Source organism: Hippocampus bargibanti, linkage group LG17 (genome assembly GCF_051943395.1).
Source record: "Hippocampus bargibanti isolate YZ-2025 linkage group LG17, ASM5194339v1, whole genome shotgun sequence".
In the NCBI taxonomy this organism is placed as follows: Eukaryota; Metazoa; Chordata; class Actinopteri; order Syngnathiformes; family Syngnathidae; genus Hippocampus; species Hippocampus bargibanti.
Genome location: NC_142750.1, coordinates 5025806 through 5042458, shown reverse-complemented (window position 1 = coordinate 5042458; position 16653 = coordinate 5025806). Strand labels below are relative to the sequence as shown.

The window sequence follows — 16653 nt, the reverse complement described above, 5'->3', positions numbered from 1 at the left end:
TACTCCGCTAACAAAGACCCATAAAATAATTAGCATCACCGCAGAAGATGCACAATAATGGTTTACGTAAAGGCATCCGTGGTGTCTATCAATAAAAATGTTTCTGTACTGCTTTGAAGGTGTCGGACGTTTCGCTCCACATCCGAGAAGCTTCGTCAGCGAACTAAAATTTTGCTGGTACCTCTCCAGAGGTGGCGTTGCCAGAAAAAGAGGTCTGGCACCGTTTCTGATCATTTATAAAAATGGTCAGAAAATTTTAGTTAGCTGACGAAGCTTTTCGGATGAGGAGCAAAATGTCCGACACCTTCAAAGAAGTACAGATGACAGTTTAAGAAACCTTTTCATTGATGGACCGCTCCTGTCTGACTCAGAGCTTACACATACGTATCCGTGAGGTCTGTCCATACGAGCTTGTTAAAGATACTCTGTGTTAAAGAAAAAATAAAAATAATAAAATAAAGAAATATGGCACTTTTGCACATATCTTCAGTATAACTGTTGAGAAATTATTCAAAATCAGGTTGAGGTTTGTGTGTCATTGACTTTGTAATCAGAACAGAACTGCACACCGCTGAGCCTGGACGAGTAGGCAGTGGTTGGAAATGAATAACTCCCAAAAAAGAAATTACAACATTTTTGGATGATAAACAAAATGTGATGAATAGTCATAAATCACACATGCATAATGTCATAACACTGCTTGCAGATATGTGTTATCTGGGTCAGAAGCTGCATCTCACTAGTCACCGGGGGTCGTTCGCCCTGTGATGGATGGACTGCTGTTACACACGTATACAAACACACATGCACACAAAAACACACACGTGAGCGCACACATCCTCGCTGCCTCAACCTGTGTCATCGTCAGCCTCACCGCAAACTATGGCCCGACTTCCATTTTCTGTCATCGGCCAAAAGAGCTAGAGAATAAACCTATTAACCGAGTTAAATAAGGCTAATTATGCAGCACACTATTAATAATCGCTAGGTCGTGGTAGCGTGCCCTTCCTGTGTGTGTGTGTGTGTGTGTGTGTGTGTGTGTGTGAGAATCAATGAGAGGCAAATTTTGAAATTGGGTCCCCACGGGGCATACCCTCACACACCTCGTCCCCATCAATGTTTAAAAAAACGTATGTGTATGTGTGTGTGTGTGTGTGTGTGTGTGCGTTAAATCAGTAATAATAATAATAATAATAATAATAATAATAATAATAATAATAATAATAACAATAATACATTTAATTTCTAAGCGCATTTCAAAACTCTCAAGGACACTTTACAGTCACGGGATAAGAATTTTTTTTTTACACGCATAACGAAAGTGTACGTTTACACAAATTCCCAGCGGACAAATCAGCCCATTTCCAACGGAGCTTGTGCGCCATCTTGTGCATTTTCTGTGTGCTACATTGGAGTCCAGACGGCTCGAATTGATACGGAAGGACTTCTTTAATCGATTGGAAACATGTATGCTTTCCTCTTCAGAACTATTTGAATCATATTCATAACTGGATGAGTAACAAGAAAGCATCTTCTCCGAATCTGAACTCTCTGAAGCCATGGTTTTGATTCTGGAGCAAGGCAGTGTGTGACCAATAGTGACATCACGAACAAGGGGGCGGGACTTTCTGAATATGCCCAGTTCCGAGCTCATTTTGAGGCAGTTTTGGGACACTAAGTCATTTTTATTAGTGTTTTGCATTTGACTAAAAATATCAGCCTGCACATTTTGGGTGTTTTAGATGCTATAAAACGTTTTTTTTCTGATGTCAGTTAGGAAACAAAAAAATGGTTGTACTTTTAGTATTGTTGTAAAGCACACAATGTCTTCTGTACATACTGCATCTCTATTACTTGGCATTATGATTACGGCATTTCACAGAGTCATTATAAAACGGCGATGGGGAAATGAGATGGCAAAGGAAATGGCAGCCGAATAGGACAGCAAATGTTGTCGTAAGAGGTAGCCCATTTTCACCTAGCAACACAATCTTCAGTCAGCAATGGCCGTTATCAGCCCATTTACCCATCATCTCACTCAATTATCAACCCTGGTAGAAGAACACTCATTACGACCAATTTTATTCAACACAGGAGAACGACTGCAGAAGTAGCCACGTTCATTTTCAAGTGGGGAGTTTTCTACATTGTTTACAAATGCAATTTTGACCGATCCGTGATAAGGATATACAATCTGTAGCAAAAAAAAAAGATGGAAATGAGATATTATATACCGTTTAAGGCTTGAAGAGCAGGTCTGATTGGACATACTGCCTACCAGATGGAAGCCATCTACAGTACAACTACCCCATTTGGAAAAAGAGGTCATTCAGCTCCAGAGGCGCAATCAGTTAGCGCGCAAAAACTGCGCACGGAAGACTAGCAACGTGACGGGAGTTTTCAAAAATGATTGTGAGAATGATGAGTATGGTTGGAATGGTCATTTCAATTTGATTACAATGCACCTTTTTGAAAGCATCGTATGATGGGTGTGAGATAAGTTTGATGTTGCATCCTTCCGGAGCAAATCATTGAACATTTGTTAACTTGTTTACACCATAATGCTACATATCCCTGCTAGCATAGCAGAAGAGGAAATAAACACCCGCGGGTAGTTAAAATTAATTTAAAAAATAATGTATAAAATCAAGAACCAATATTCGAGATGTATTGCAAGTAAATATGTACACTGTCAATGAAAGGGAAGAAAAAGATGAGGAGTGTATCAAGAAATAGAGATAGTGCAAAGGTTACACCCACAAAAACCCCCATTTATCTAGTCAGTGACTTTCTCCGAGCGAAGGGCGGTGGATTAGTGACAAGTACTGGCTTAGCCTGCAATTCAAAGCATTTTCCATGCGTGATTAACATGCCAGTCAATGGGGTTGGGCGTGGGGGGGGGGGGGGGGGTTACACAGACCCCCCCGGCCCATGTCATCGCTTTAGCATGACAGATCATTCAATACCCAGAAAGTCTGTAAAAAATGCTAGCTTATTCTTGGGAACTTTGTGTCTTCAAATATTGCTTGATTTTGTGTCATACTACATTGTATGCACAAACACACACATTCACAAACACACATGCACACAAATAAATAAATAAATAAATAGGTACATTAAATAAAAAAAATAAAAAATAGATTAATAAATAAATACATAAATAAATAGGTGGGTCAAAAAAACACAAAATAGATAAAGAAAACAAATAATTAATTAATTAATACAAATTAAAAATATAATAATAATAATAATAATAATAATAATAATAATAATAATAATAATACATTTTATTTATAAGCGCCTTTCAAAACTCTCAAGGACATTTTACAGTCACAGTAAAGAATTCACAGTTGGATTCAAGAGCTGTGCAGTACCAGGATAATAAATATAAACAGGGTCTGATTGTGTTAAAAGCGAGACTTTAATGAAATAAAATAAAATAAATACATAATAAAAATAAACAAATAATATTAAAAATAAATACATGAATATGTAAATAAATAAATAAATAAATAAATAAATAAATAAATAAATAAATAAATAAATAAATGATAGGAAATAATAAGAAATAATAATACCTTTAAAAATAAATAAATACATACGTGGATCGATGAATACATACATTAATAAACATACAAGTACATAAATACATAAATAATTAAAAATATATAAAAATCAATAAAACATCCCATGTAGTGCGTATGAGAAATACAGTATGCACATTTTAAATGTAGAACAACCATGTAATAGCAATGCACATTTTATTAACACTTTTAGGTCAAATGGTTTTTAAAATTGCATTTTCTGTGTAGTTCTCTCTCGTTTCTATTTATAATTGTATTTTATTTATCACATTATATTTGTGACTGTATTTTATTTATTATAGTACCTGTCTGTGACTGTAAAGTGTCCTTGAGAGCTTTGAAAGGGGCTTAAAATGAAATGTATTATTATTATTATCAATACTCAACCTCTTTGACATTTGTCACTAATGTCTGACAATGTGACAGAATCAGATCAAATCAACAAACGTCAGACATTGGGCAAAGTGTGACACTTTATTTTTAGGATGCTATTATATGAAATGCATCTAGAAATATATAGACAAGAGAAAAGACCTCTTGCGCTAAGCTAGCGTTTCATCTTCAGAGCGGAGGCTTAAGGCTGCAGTTTAAAGGGGGGGATAAAAGACCACAGGCAGCTAATGGTCCTTCACACAAGTTGAGAATGAGACAATAATCAAGGTCAAAAGCCAAAGACGGCGCAAAGAAGCCGGGATTTGGCGGGTATGCCACAGCTGTAGTGATACAACAAGTTGAGCTAACTATTTTTTGTCGAAGAACATGAAGAATTAGCAGGAACATATCTCAAAGGTTAATAATAATAATAATAATAATAATAATAATAATAATAATAATAATAATAATAATAATACATTTCATTTATAAGCGCCTTTCAAAACTGTCAAGGTCACTTTACAGTCACAGGATCAGTTCTTCTGTGGTTCACTCAACCCGGAAGTAACTCAAATAGATAGAAAGCTAGCAAGTTCGCGAAGATAGCTAATAGATAGCTAGCTAGATATCCAGCCGGCCAGATAGTTAGATAGCTAATTGATAGTTAGCTATTTAGCTAGCTCGTCAGCTAGATAGCTAATAGATAGCTAATGGACAGCAAAGAGGCATGAACATAACATTTAGGAGTAGCAACCACAGATATACCAGTACTGGTTTCCTTATTCACTGTTCGAACAAAGGAGTCGATAAAGTTTTATTTTGTAAAAAAAAAAAATAATATTCGCACACAAAAAAAACATTTGCTCAACTATACGCAGGGTGAAGAAGCAAAAACGATGCGACAGACGTCCTCATTTAGCTTCATTACCCGACCTATAATGCCTTCATACTGACACACGCACATAATAATAGTCATTAACATCAAGTTAAAAAAATAAAATAAATAAATGCCGTTAGATGAGGTCATTTTGTGAAAGTGGCTACGAGGGACAGTGACCAGCCTTCCTATTTGTGCTTGTTTTTTGAACTTCATCCATGCATGCCAGGCCGATCTGCTGAAATTTGAAGGTTGACTTGTTTAATGCTGCGGCATTTGCATGCGTGATGCTCACGCCCACACATCACTAATTTTACACCCCCCCCGCATTTCAAGCTCAGATAACTCCAGAACCATATCATTTAGGAATTAAATGTCTTTTTTTCTGATGCAAGAATGGAGTCTAAGGTTTCTTACACTGCTTTGAATATTTATGTAGTCCAAAAACTCAATATTCTGTAGGTCTTGCAATTTGAGTGAGAATGACAAAAACCCTGGCACTGTAGTGGGCACATTTTTTGCACATCGTCTGGCAGTGAATGAGTTAAAAAAAATTAAAAAATAAAATATCATTTGCAAAAATAAATTGTCCTTTGCCGAAAACTGCTAACCAGTAGCTCCAGTGGCGTAATCGGTTAGCGCGTGGTACTTATAAGACAGTGACTTACAGTGATGCCGAGGTTGTGAGTTCGAGCCTCACCTGGAGCATTTTATTCAAACTCACTCATGCTTTTCTTGATCAAATTTTATCTTTGCTAGTTGATGACCTGCGATCACTGATACACCCACAACAAACACACAGATATGCTCTAGTGGCGCAATTGGTTAGCGTGCAGTACTTATAAGACCGTGACATGTAGAGCGATGCCGAGGTTGTGAGTTCAAACCTCGCCTATAGCAGCTAATGTTTACATCAACCACAGAATATCAGTGGCAAAAAAAAGGTGTTTTTATTAACTCATTCGATTTGGCTGTAGTGATACAATATTTCGATTAACAAATGTATTGAGGGATTAAAAAAAATGACATACAGCGCCATTCCTGATTTTTTTCTTTTTTTTTTTCATGCTTCAGTGCTGATAAAGCGCTGGTCGTGGCCTCTGGCAATGTATTTTTTTCTTCTTTTCCATAAGGGGAGCATTTCCCTTGTTTACCATGTTAGCATTTTGTTCCAGCTTCAGCTGTTATTAAAATAACTACAGACCGATATCATTTGTCTATGTTATCTATTAGCTTTCTATTAGCCATCTATTTGCTATCTATTAGCTACTGTAATTGGCCGGCTAGGTAGCTATCTGGCTGGCTATCTATTAGTTATATAGCTAGTTGTCTAGCTAGCTAGGTAGCTAGCTATCTATTAGCTACCTAGCTTTCTAATTATTTGAGTTACTTCTGGGTTGAGTGAATGCTGGCGCGTGTGGCGACCGCTGCTAACCCGCACACAAAAAAAATCCAGTGACTGTAAAGTGTTTTTGAGAGTTTTTAAAGGTGCTTAAAAATTACATTTATTGTTATTATTGTTGTTATTATTATTATTATTATTATTATTATTATTATTATTATTATTATTATTATTATTATTATTATTATTATTAAGGAATTAACTTTTTTCTGATGAAAGAAAAAAGTGTCAGGTTTCTTAAGCTGCAGTGAATGTTTATATAGTCCTAAAACTGAATACTCTGTGGGTCCTGGAATTTGAGTGACAATGACAAAAACCCTGGCACCGGAGTGGACACATTTTTGCACATGTCTGGCAGTGAATTAGTTAATCAAAATTGTCCATCCTTACCGCCATACAAAAAAACCATCAGTGTTGCAATCGATTAACATGCAGTAATTGCGGAGTCATACTGAGTGTGAGTTTTTCTATTTTAATAAAAGGTAGGATGCAAAAGCAAGGAGGAAGTGAAAGACACATAAAGGAGGATGTAAGGTCATAACATTTGCATGTTGTTGACTTAGAACGCTTTAACATTAAAATAGGAAATGGCATGTGTTAGTCCTGGTGAGTCATTTGTGTACCCAGAGTGAGTTGTTTAAGACGAGGACACTGTTGTGATTCACTGCGGTTCCATCAACCTCCTCCTCTTTTGACTCATCCAATTTGCAACTGCCCGCTTTGCGTGCGTTTTCGTTAGTGGGTAGCAATCAAGGGCTTCACACACACACGTCATCACCATGACAACTCAGAACTACTTTCACCTTCTGAAGTAGGACATACTGTATAACTGCCAAAAACGATTGAAGACAACGTTTGTGTTTTGAAATAAGGGGCAAAGACCTGTTCAAAACGGTGAACGCTGTAATGCGCACGCTGAGCCAGTAGTACGCAATGTCACTTCACTTCACTGAAGGTTTAGTAACAATACTGTTGATAAAACGATATACAGTGATACCGCGGTTTACCAACCCCTTGGCTTACGAACTTTTCGGTTTACGAATGTTACATTTATGAATAATTTTACCTTGGCATACAAACTATTTTTTGGGATACACACAGAGCTGCCACAATGCACTGATGTGTTGTTCGCGAACGAGCCCGTTCTTCTAACAAGAAAATGGCCGCTGGCTTGTTTTGGTCCTCTATTTCCCGCCCCTAGTCATCGGTTAAAGCCACATGGTTGGTCAAAAACACAGCAGTGAGGGCAGGTGGTTTAAACATTAAAGAGACAGGCAGACGACAGAGAGTGACAAAATGGATAGAAAACAGTGAAATATGGACTTGTTTCAACTTTGATAGTTCAAAGGCAGAGTGTAGACTGCAAGGTTAAAATTCCCATCAATCAGGCTCTACAAATACCCCGCACAAGCCATCTGTACACTTGATGCAAGAAGCTATCAACCCAGTTAAATAGAACACAATTGATAGGAAACGAGGTAAAATTATCGCAGAGAAAGCACCTACAAGGGATCATTCCTAAAGATGGTGAAATAAGTCATCAAGTGTTTAGTATAGTACAGTTAATTTCTTTAATTATAATACCATAGCACATTTATTATACATAAAATAAGGTATATTTTGTGTAGTTTTAAGGCTTAGAAAATAAGAAAGTAGACAATTATGTTTTATGGGGACCTTGGAATGGATTATTCTCATTTTAATGGTTTCCTATGGGAAATTAATTTTTGGGATACACACTTTTCGCCTTACACACTCTGTCTGGGAACCAATTAAGTTCGTAACCCAAGGTATCACTGTATAATAGAAGTATGATTAGCAGTAAATGGAGATTCAGGGTTTATTATTTATAAATAGACTGATCTGCATTTGAACCTATTCGTAATGAGTTATTGGAAGTTCAAGATGGCGCCCGAGTCGGCAGCCGTCAGCAAGTGCTCTCATGAGTTAGCTTTTTTTGTGTTGTTTTTGTGTTTTCTTTTGTCACTTTGTGGAACTGTCACGGCTTGGAATTGAAGCGGTGCACGACTACTTTTCTACTTCTTCCTTTTTCCTCTGACTTTCATCACTTTGCTGCCGAGAAATGTAAATTTCTCCACTGCAAGACCAATAAAAGGGTATACCAATCCAATCCCTTAAAATATTCTTACACTTTTCATTTGAATTGTGAATGACACATCAATGAAGTTCTTCAAGTGTGCCAAGGACACACGTCAAGCTGGCTAACAATTAAAAATGTCGCTTAATGGGTCCACGTCGCTGCTATTCCGGGAGAACGTCGTGTCTCGATTAGAGAGAAACCAGAACGTTGCGGCGAAGTGGGCCAAGGTCACAAATGGCGCTTCATTTTCAGGCATTGGCGCTCCGTGTCGCACCGACACTCCACGGGCATTAGCATAAACGTCAACCTGGGAGGAAGCTTTTAGCGCAGCAAAAAGTGGCCGTCAAGGATGTATCGTCGTTTATGTAACAAGCCTCTGGGGCGTGGAGGAGAGGCGGGCTGCTCAAGTGCCCTCAGCGCTATTTATGTGGACTGCTAAAAGGCCTCAGTACACTTCACACATGATAGCATGTCCATATGTTACCGTTGAAAAGTTTGGGGTCACCATGAAATATCCTTATTTTTGAAAAGAAACTACTGTTTGTTTAAATTAAACCATTTTAAAATGGCAAGTTGCTGAAATATAATTCCTTTAAAACGGGAGTGTCAACATCTACATACGTCTGAGTCTGGCCAATAAAAGAAAAAGATTAATGAGAAAAAAGAACGCTATGAAACCGAGGAAAATAAAGTGTGACAGAGTGTAGCGAGTTTGATGTAGTAATTGCAAAGGGGGTTATGCTACAAGGTATGAAATATTACTCACTTCAAGTTAATTTAATTATTTCAATAGTAGAGTGGGTTGTTTAAAAAAAAAAAGGTGCTCTGTCAAGAGTTGATTAACTCATTCACTGCCAGACATGTGCAAAAATGTGTCCAGTGGTTTTGTCATTTGCACTCACATTCCAGGACATACAGAATATTGAATTTAACACTAAGTAAACATTCAATGTTGTGTAAGAAACTTTAGACTACCTTCTTTCATCAGAAAAAAAAGAGTTAATTTAGCTAGCTACCTTGCTATTAGCTGTCTAGCTGACTGGCTGTAAACTGGCTAGTTGGCTATCTATTAACTATTTATTTGCTATCTATTCACGAGCTAGCTAGCTATTAGCTGTCTAGCTGTAAACTGGCTATCTATTAGCTAGCTAGTTAGCTATTAGCTGTTTATCTGACTGGCTGTAAACTGGCTATTAGCTAGCTAGTTAGCTATTAATTTGCTATCCATTAGTTAGCTAGCTTTCTATCTATTTGAGTTACTTCGGGGTTGGGTGAACGCTGGCGCGTGTGGATGCCGCTGCTCACCCACAGAAAAACTTATCCTGTGACTGTAAAGTGACCTTGAGAGTTTTGAAAGGCGCTTAGAAATCAAATGTATTATTATTATTTATTATTATTATTATTATTATTATTATTATTCCTAAGTTATATGGGTCTGGAGTTATCAGCTTGAAATGGGGGTGGCTGTACAAAAGGCAAATGCTGCCCCCTCGTGGGAGGGAAAAACATTGCCAGAGGTCTGACCAGCGCTTTATCGGCAGCCCTCCGTAAGAAAAAAAACACAACTCGAACAAATTCGGGAATGGCGCTACAGTACATGTCATAGTTTCAATTCCCGAATAAATCCGGGAATGGAAGTGAATGAGTTAACACACCTACCATGAAATAAAAGTGGGAAATCTCAACTTGAGTGTGAACGTCATCATTAAATTTCAATCTCCAATGTCAACAGCATACAGACGCTCCCCTACTTACAAACATTCGAGTTATGAACATACGAACGTTTTTGTAGTAACATATGTCGTATTCTCTCCAGTTGTACATGTACATATCTTTCGACTCGTTCCTTTGAGATCGCAGTCCACGGACAAGAAAACAGGAGGCGGTTTAAATCGGACTGCGCGTAGGGACCCGTGGTATCAAAGTGTGTGTGTGTGTGTGTGTGTGTCTGGAAGAAGGGGAGGTAAACATATGGGAGGGTGAGGAGGGTGCAAATGAGGTGTGTAGGAGGAGGAAGTTAAACAGCAACACACAGAGCTCCAATGTATGCCCTTCAAGGCTGTACTGTGCCTCGCGGTAGGCACAGGGCGGCCTTCTGTTAGTTTTGGGAAGGTGGGCAGTGCGTTCAGGGTACCACAGAGACCCTCGCTCGGGGGAAGAGCAAACTGTGAGGTGGTCAGTTGAGTTGCCACGGAGTGCAGGGTTAAAAGAAGAGGGTATAAAAGTAGCTAAATGTTTAGGAGTTGGTGGAAAATTGAAACAGTTGCGTCCATAATTTGCAAAATCACTTCAAATGACGTCTACTGAGCACATTTTACAAATATTCCAGCGCATATAGCTATATTTTACGTTTTAAGACTCGCGCTGAATATTCAGGAAGTCTTGTTTTCGAGTTGCTGACGATTCCTGACGTGACGTCATGTCAGGAACGCCCCTGACCGAGAAAGCGACACACAATGCATTTTGGGTACTTTTTTTCATCTGTAAACACTGTCGATTGCGAAATTAGAAGGAAAACTACATAAATAGCCAATGGCGGGAACGCGCATAAAGAAGGGGTAAATTTACACAAATTCCCAGTGGAAAATCAGCCCATTTCCAACGGAGCTTGTGCGCCATCTTGTGCATTTTCTGGGCGCTACATTGAAGTCCAGACGGATCGAATTGATACGGAAGGACTTCTTTAATCGATTGCAAACATTTATGCTTTCCTCTTCAGAACTATATGAATCATATTCATAACTGGATGAGTAACAAGAAAGCAGCTTCTCTGAATCTGAACTCTCTGAAGCTATTGTTTTGATTCTGGAGCAAGGCAGTGTGTGAAACCCTGTTCCTTCCTTCTGCCTGCTTTTTTTTGGGGCTAATCACAACAGCGGGATGCGACGTTTGCCACGTCGGGATAAAATTCGGTCACAGGATCTGAAATCGGGCAAAGCTTTGATTCATTATAAAAACTGTTACTAATATATATTTTAATACTTTTAAGTACTTTTTAGGAGGATCACTGCGACTTCGGTTGACTGGATTTGTGAACTTCTTTGCAGTTTTCTGTTTACGTTGAGTGTGTGTTGTCGTTGCTGCCGGCGTTCGCACACTAAAGCTGTGTTGAACACGCGGCAGCATAAACAGTTCACTGTGCCTATGTTTGCTTACACGTACACACTGAGGGTACTGTTTATGTCCCAGGTAGCGAGTGAGGTGTGCCGTTTGAAATAGGCAATGGAGCATTGATCCTTGCTCGTCTGACTTCGGTACATTGCGTTCAAGTGCAGGCACTTTTTGCGAACTTCCCCATTGTGGGACTATTAAAGGCTTTCTGATTCGGATTTTTAATCTGTCAATTCATTGTCATTTTAGAATTACAACTAAAATATGAGGTATTTTTTAAAATTGCAAGGGGTAGGGGGAAAAAAAGTCGCATTTTAGCATGGCATCCCTCAGGGAAAGCTGTATCACTGATGCGGATCCCCATTGAGGAGTGGGGAAGCTTCTGTTGGGTCTCTCCCCAGGCGGGAAGTTTCCTTTGGGGCATGCCAGTCAACCAGGGTGGGGGGGGGGGGGGTTGCCATGGTGGAATAGGGGAGCCTGAGGCAGGTTTTGTGCAGCTGTCAGAGTCCCTTTTTGCACTTTGCCTGTTTTTTTGTTATTTTTTTTATCCCAACCCATCTTCATATATCCAAGCTCGCATGAGCCATCAACCCTGGCCAATGATGGGGGACCAAGGCATGAAGGGGGAATGAAAAAAATCCAATTGCCTTCCACCTTAGTTGGAAAAACTGAATTTCGGTTAAAGTCATAATCACTAAATAGCAAACGGCAACAAAGCTGAAAGTACCATATTTTCCGATGTATAAGACGCACCGGAGTATAAGGCGCAACCCCAATGAATGGTGTATTTTCATATTTATAATAAATAATAATAATAATAATAATAATAATAATAATAATAATAATAATAATAATAATAATAATAATCCATTTCATTTACAAGCACCTTTCAAAACTCTCAAGGTCACTTTACAGGATAAGTTTTTCTGCGGGTGAGCAGCCACAGCCACACGCGCCACCGTTCACTCAACCCGGAAGTAACTCAAATAAATAGAAAGCTAGCTAGCTAGCCAATCGATAGCCAACAGATACCTAGCTAGATAGCCATTCAGCTAGATAGTGAATAGATAGCTAGCAAGCCAGATAGCTAATAGATAACAAATAGCTAGCAAATAAAAAAAATAATAATAATAATAATACATTCATGTCACCAAATGAATGGTGTATGTTCTAAACTTTTTCCATATAGAAGGTGCACCGGACTATAAGGCGCACCTTCAATGAATGAAACATGTTTGCCAAATATATGAATAAAGCTTTCGGTTGCGCCTTATACACCGGAAAATACGGTAATAGGTCCAACCTTTGTCCCACTTTCTATTGTTCCCATCACGACTTTCATTAAAGCTCTAAACTAAATATACAAGTTGCCGTTTTCCACCCATGACAGCACCGCGTCGTCCTCCAGCTAATTGGGTATTAAGTGCGTGTTTGCACTGATAAGGTCATCTAGCCGCCAGCAATGTCGTCACCGTCGTCACTTTTAACTTGTGGAATCCAAGCGAAGGGCGCTAATGTTTTTTTTTTTTTTTTCAAGAGAGGTTCGCTAACGTTTGGACGTATATCTTGTCGTTGTGTGTAGGCTTAAAGCTTTGGGGGTTTGGCGGTGAACTTGGCTCAGCGGGTTGGTGACATCTCACAAAAAGACTCAAACGAACACCTAGATACAACTCAATGACTGGCAGGAAATTTTGAAATAGCATCCAGCAAATATTTCCGATTCTAAAGCTTACCTTCTGCTTTATTGTCTTTCATTGGCAGCGAAAAATTGGTATGTTTTGTTTCACTCTGTCCGGTTTGTTTCCTCTTATCATGTTTTACTCATGGTTTTGTTTGCTACTTTGGACCTTTCTGTTCTGATGACTATGTTGTTTGAGATTTCATTCCTGCTGACTTTATTTAATACATTGTGTCAATTACACCCTGCCCCCCCCAGGGCTGCATTTTTGGGGTCCACCACCACCACCCACCACCTTGCAAATCAGGACAAAAATAGCTGTTGGTCCCAATAGAGATGATTAAAAGTGAGTATTTTGGGGGTGGGGGTTGTGTCATTTGAATGTCATTGCATGATAAAATGTCAATGCTGCATTGCCAAATCTCTCTCTCTCTCTCTCTCTCTCTCTCTCTCTCTCTCTCTCTCTCTCTCTCTCTCTCTCTCTCTCTCTCTCTCTCTCTCTCTCTCTCTCTCTCTCTCTCTCTCTCTCTCTCTCTCTCTCTCTCTCTCTCTCTCTCTCTCACACACACACACACACACACACACACACGAAACAATGTATATTCCATCATTTGTGTCATAGTAGGAAGGCACCTGACAAGTATATTTCAATAATTTAAGGTCACTATTGCACCAGTTTTACTGCATAATAGTTATGAATTGGTCACACCACGGAGTGAACTGGCATTATTTGTCTTAATCTTAGTACAAATTGCCAATTTAATGGCTAACACTACGATTGCAATATAACGGGGGACATCGCTATCTGCAGTATTAGCTATCTAGCTATCTACGTATTCGCTATATATTAGCTATCAATTTGGCTAGTTAGCTATCTATTAGCCATGAATCTAGCTAGCTAGCAATCAATCTATTTGAGTTACTTCCGGGTTGAGTGAACGCTGGCGCGTGTTGCCTGCCGCTGCTCACCCACTGCAAAACCTATCCTGTGACTGTAATAATAATAATAATAATAGTTATTATTATTATTATTATTATTATTATTATTATTATTATGACAAGGACACTTTACAAAAAAAAATAAACGAAACAATAAACACCAAAACAATAAAACCATAAATAAAATTATAAATAATAAAAGAGATGATTAAACTAAACTGTAAATGGAATTTTAAACAGACGAATGAACTATTCAGTAATCAAATGTGGAGATATAACATTACACTGAATTTGCAGCCAGGTAAAATAATTGTATGCATGTCGTACGTATGTCAGGGTTGATGAAGTGGTATCAGGTGTATTGAATGTCAGATTATATTAATGTAATTGCGTATGACACACAACAGAGCCAAAATTGTCAACAACAGCTATCTGATGTTTTTATTTTGGCACCTCCATCCAGTATCTTGATAATCTGTTATCAAGCGCCTAAATTTGACACCGCTTAACACCCGTAAAGTGTCCTTGTATACTCAGACTTGCACAGCTTAATTCAAAAACCCCTTTCCCCCCTCGCACGAGTATAACATTTGAATGTTATTTGTCCGTATTATTGATTACAAGACACAAAACTGACACAGATATGTATGTCGGTACTCAGAAGCATGGTTTGAATCATTACAGCACAAACAGAAAATATTCCTGGACATAAACAAACTTTAAATTCATATAAAATGGAAACATAAAACCTTTTTCGTTACATTGTTTAACAGTGGCAAAAAAATGGGCGGAAGTCATATCGGGGGATTAAAATTTATATGAAGTCAATTTATGTTTGTAATAGAAACTATCATTTCTGTTCCGGAGTATAGAAACAGAAAAAAAAACATCACGATTCTGGGACAATTTATAGATGGTAACATTGCAACTTAGTTAACATTTGCATGACCACGCGACATTCATACTATTTTCTTATGGATCGATAGATGTAACACGAGTAAAATATGACTTATTTCACACAGAATTGAAGAATTTCGAACCATTTAGTGTACACCGTAAATGTATTTTCATGCTGGTTATGAACCGCATTGTGGAGCAGTTCCCTTTCCAGGTGTTGTCAATTAAAACACCTGAACCTAACGTTGTTTTATTCAAACTTGCTTAAGTGTTTATTCACAAATATATTAAATATTTTCAGCACTTTCTCGGGAAATTTAACACAAAGTTTCATTATACCGGTCGAAATGCAGTGAAAAACAACATGATGACAAAGTCCATGAAAACTTACCAACAGCGTCCAGGTGTCCGCACCTGAAGCTTCGGCCCAAGAACAGTAGTCGAAACCGGTAACCGGCACCAACACGGGAACGGGACGTCTGGTTTCGTTTCACCTGGTCTCGATTCCGTACTATCCCTCCCCGTTGGGGTGCTTGTCAGAGATGGCAAAGAAGCGACTGTATCTGTAATGACTGACCGGAGCGCCCGAAAGAAGTGAACGAAGCCATCCAGTCCGGCAGTAGCGTAGTAAGTCTCATCAGGTTGGATGCCAGAGAGAGATGACACCGGAAACAGTCTTTCAAAATGAAAGTATTTATCGTCAAGCCAGAAATGGGAAATGTTAACAGAAACGGATATGGTGATATAAGACACTTCGCTCAGTCGTTGCTGTAAATTTTATACCAAAATGCGTTTTAGAGAAAAAAAATATTTTTAAATATAATTATATTTTATGTTTTCTCATTCGGCTGTCAAATGTATTGTTTTACCTGTCGTAGTGTGGGTAAAAAAGAATCAACATGTTTCGATCATGCAACAGCTTATTGATTACTGTACCTAGCTCTCGCAGTCGTGGTTTAACATCCGGTCGGGCGCTTTCAGTACAAAAGCATCACAGCTATTATTACCTTGAAACATAAATCCCAAAGTGAGCGTCGTAGTTAAGTGATTATCTGGAACTCAATAAAAGATCAATATCGATATTTTGTGTCGAATATATTAATCTATCCACTTTTATTCTTTGTTTTAAAAAACGTACTTTGTTTATACTACTACTAGTAGTAGTAGTACTATTACTAATAATAACAATATTAATAATAATAAATTTCATTTATAAGCGCCTTTAAAAACTCTCAAGGTCACTTTACAGTCACCGGTTACATTTTTGTAATCATTATACAGGTTGTTCATCTATAAGTGACCTGTGATTGCCCGGCGACTCGTTCATTAAAAATATATTGACTTATAAAGCATTAATACAACAGCTGTACATTTACATATACAATAATACAACGGAACACATCACATAAGACATCACCCGAGTTTGGAACACAACTTTGAAACCCTAAACAGACCTGAATATAGAGCGGCTAGCCTCCCGTGGGAGGTATACATGGCTGACATTGTCACACATGAGAGGTGATGACTACTTTTTGGCCTTGTTGTCATCCTCCTTGGTGCAAAATGTGCTGGCCTTCTGACAACAAGGCATTGTAAAAATAGAATCTGGGGTCCTGAAACATAACACTTTTCTTTCCTCGCTACTTTAAACCCCTCTAAAAGAATCAGTGATGTTGTTAAATCAACATACTA

General features: G+C 38.3%; 1 protein-coding gene and 1 non-coding gene across 2 annotated transcripts in view; one reads left to right on the top strand and one right to left on the bottom strand.

Annotated features, from left to right (window-relative positions):
* znf385c (zinc finger protein 385C) overlaps nucleotides 1-15545 on the bottom strand; it is a 78961-nt gene extending 63416 nt beyond the window's left edge. Inside the window, exon 1 of the mRNA XM_089018248.1 lies at nucleotides 15353-15545. The gene's annotated coding sequence lies outside the window, so the exon portion shown is untranslated. The remainder of the gene's footprint in view (nucleotides 1-15352) is intronic.
* Nucleotides 5450-5541, top strand: trnai-uau (transfer RNA isoleucine (anticodon UAU)). The gene is given in 2 exon segments: nucleotides 5450-5487; nucleotides 5506-5541. It is a non-coding gene; the product is annotated as a tRNA-Ile (tRNA).
* Nucleotides 15546-16653: the final 1108 nt, after the last annotated feature.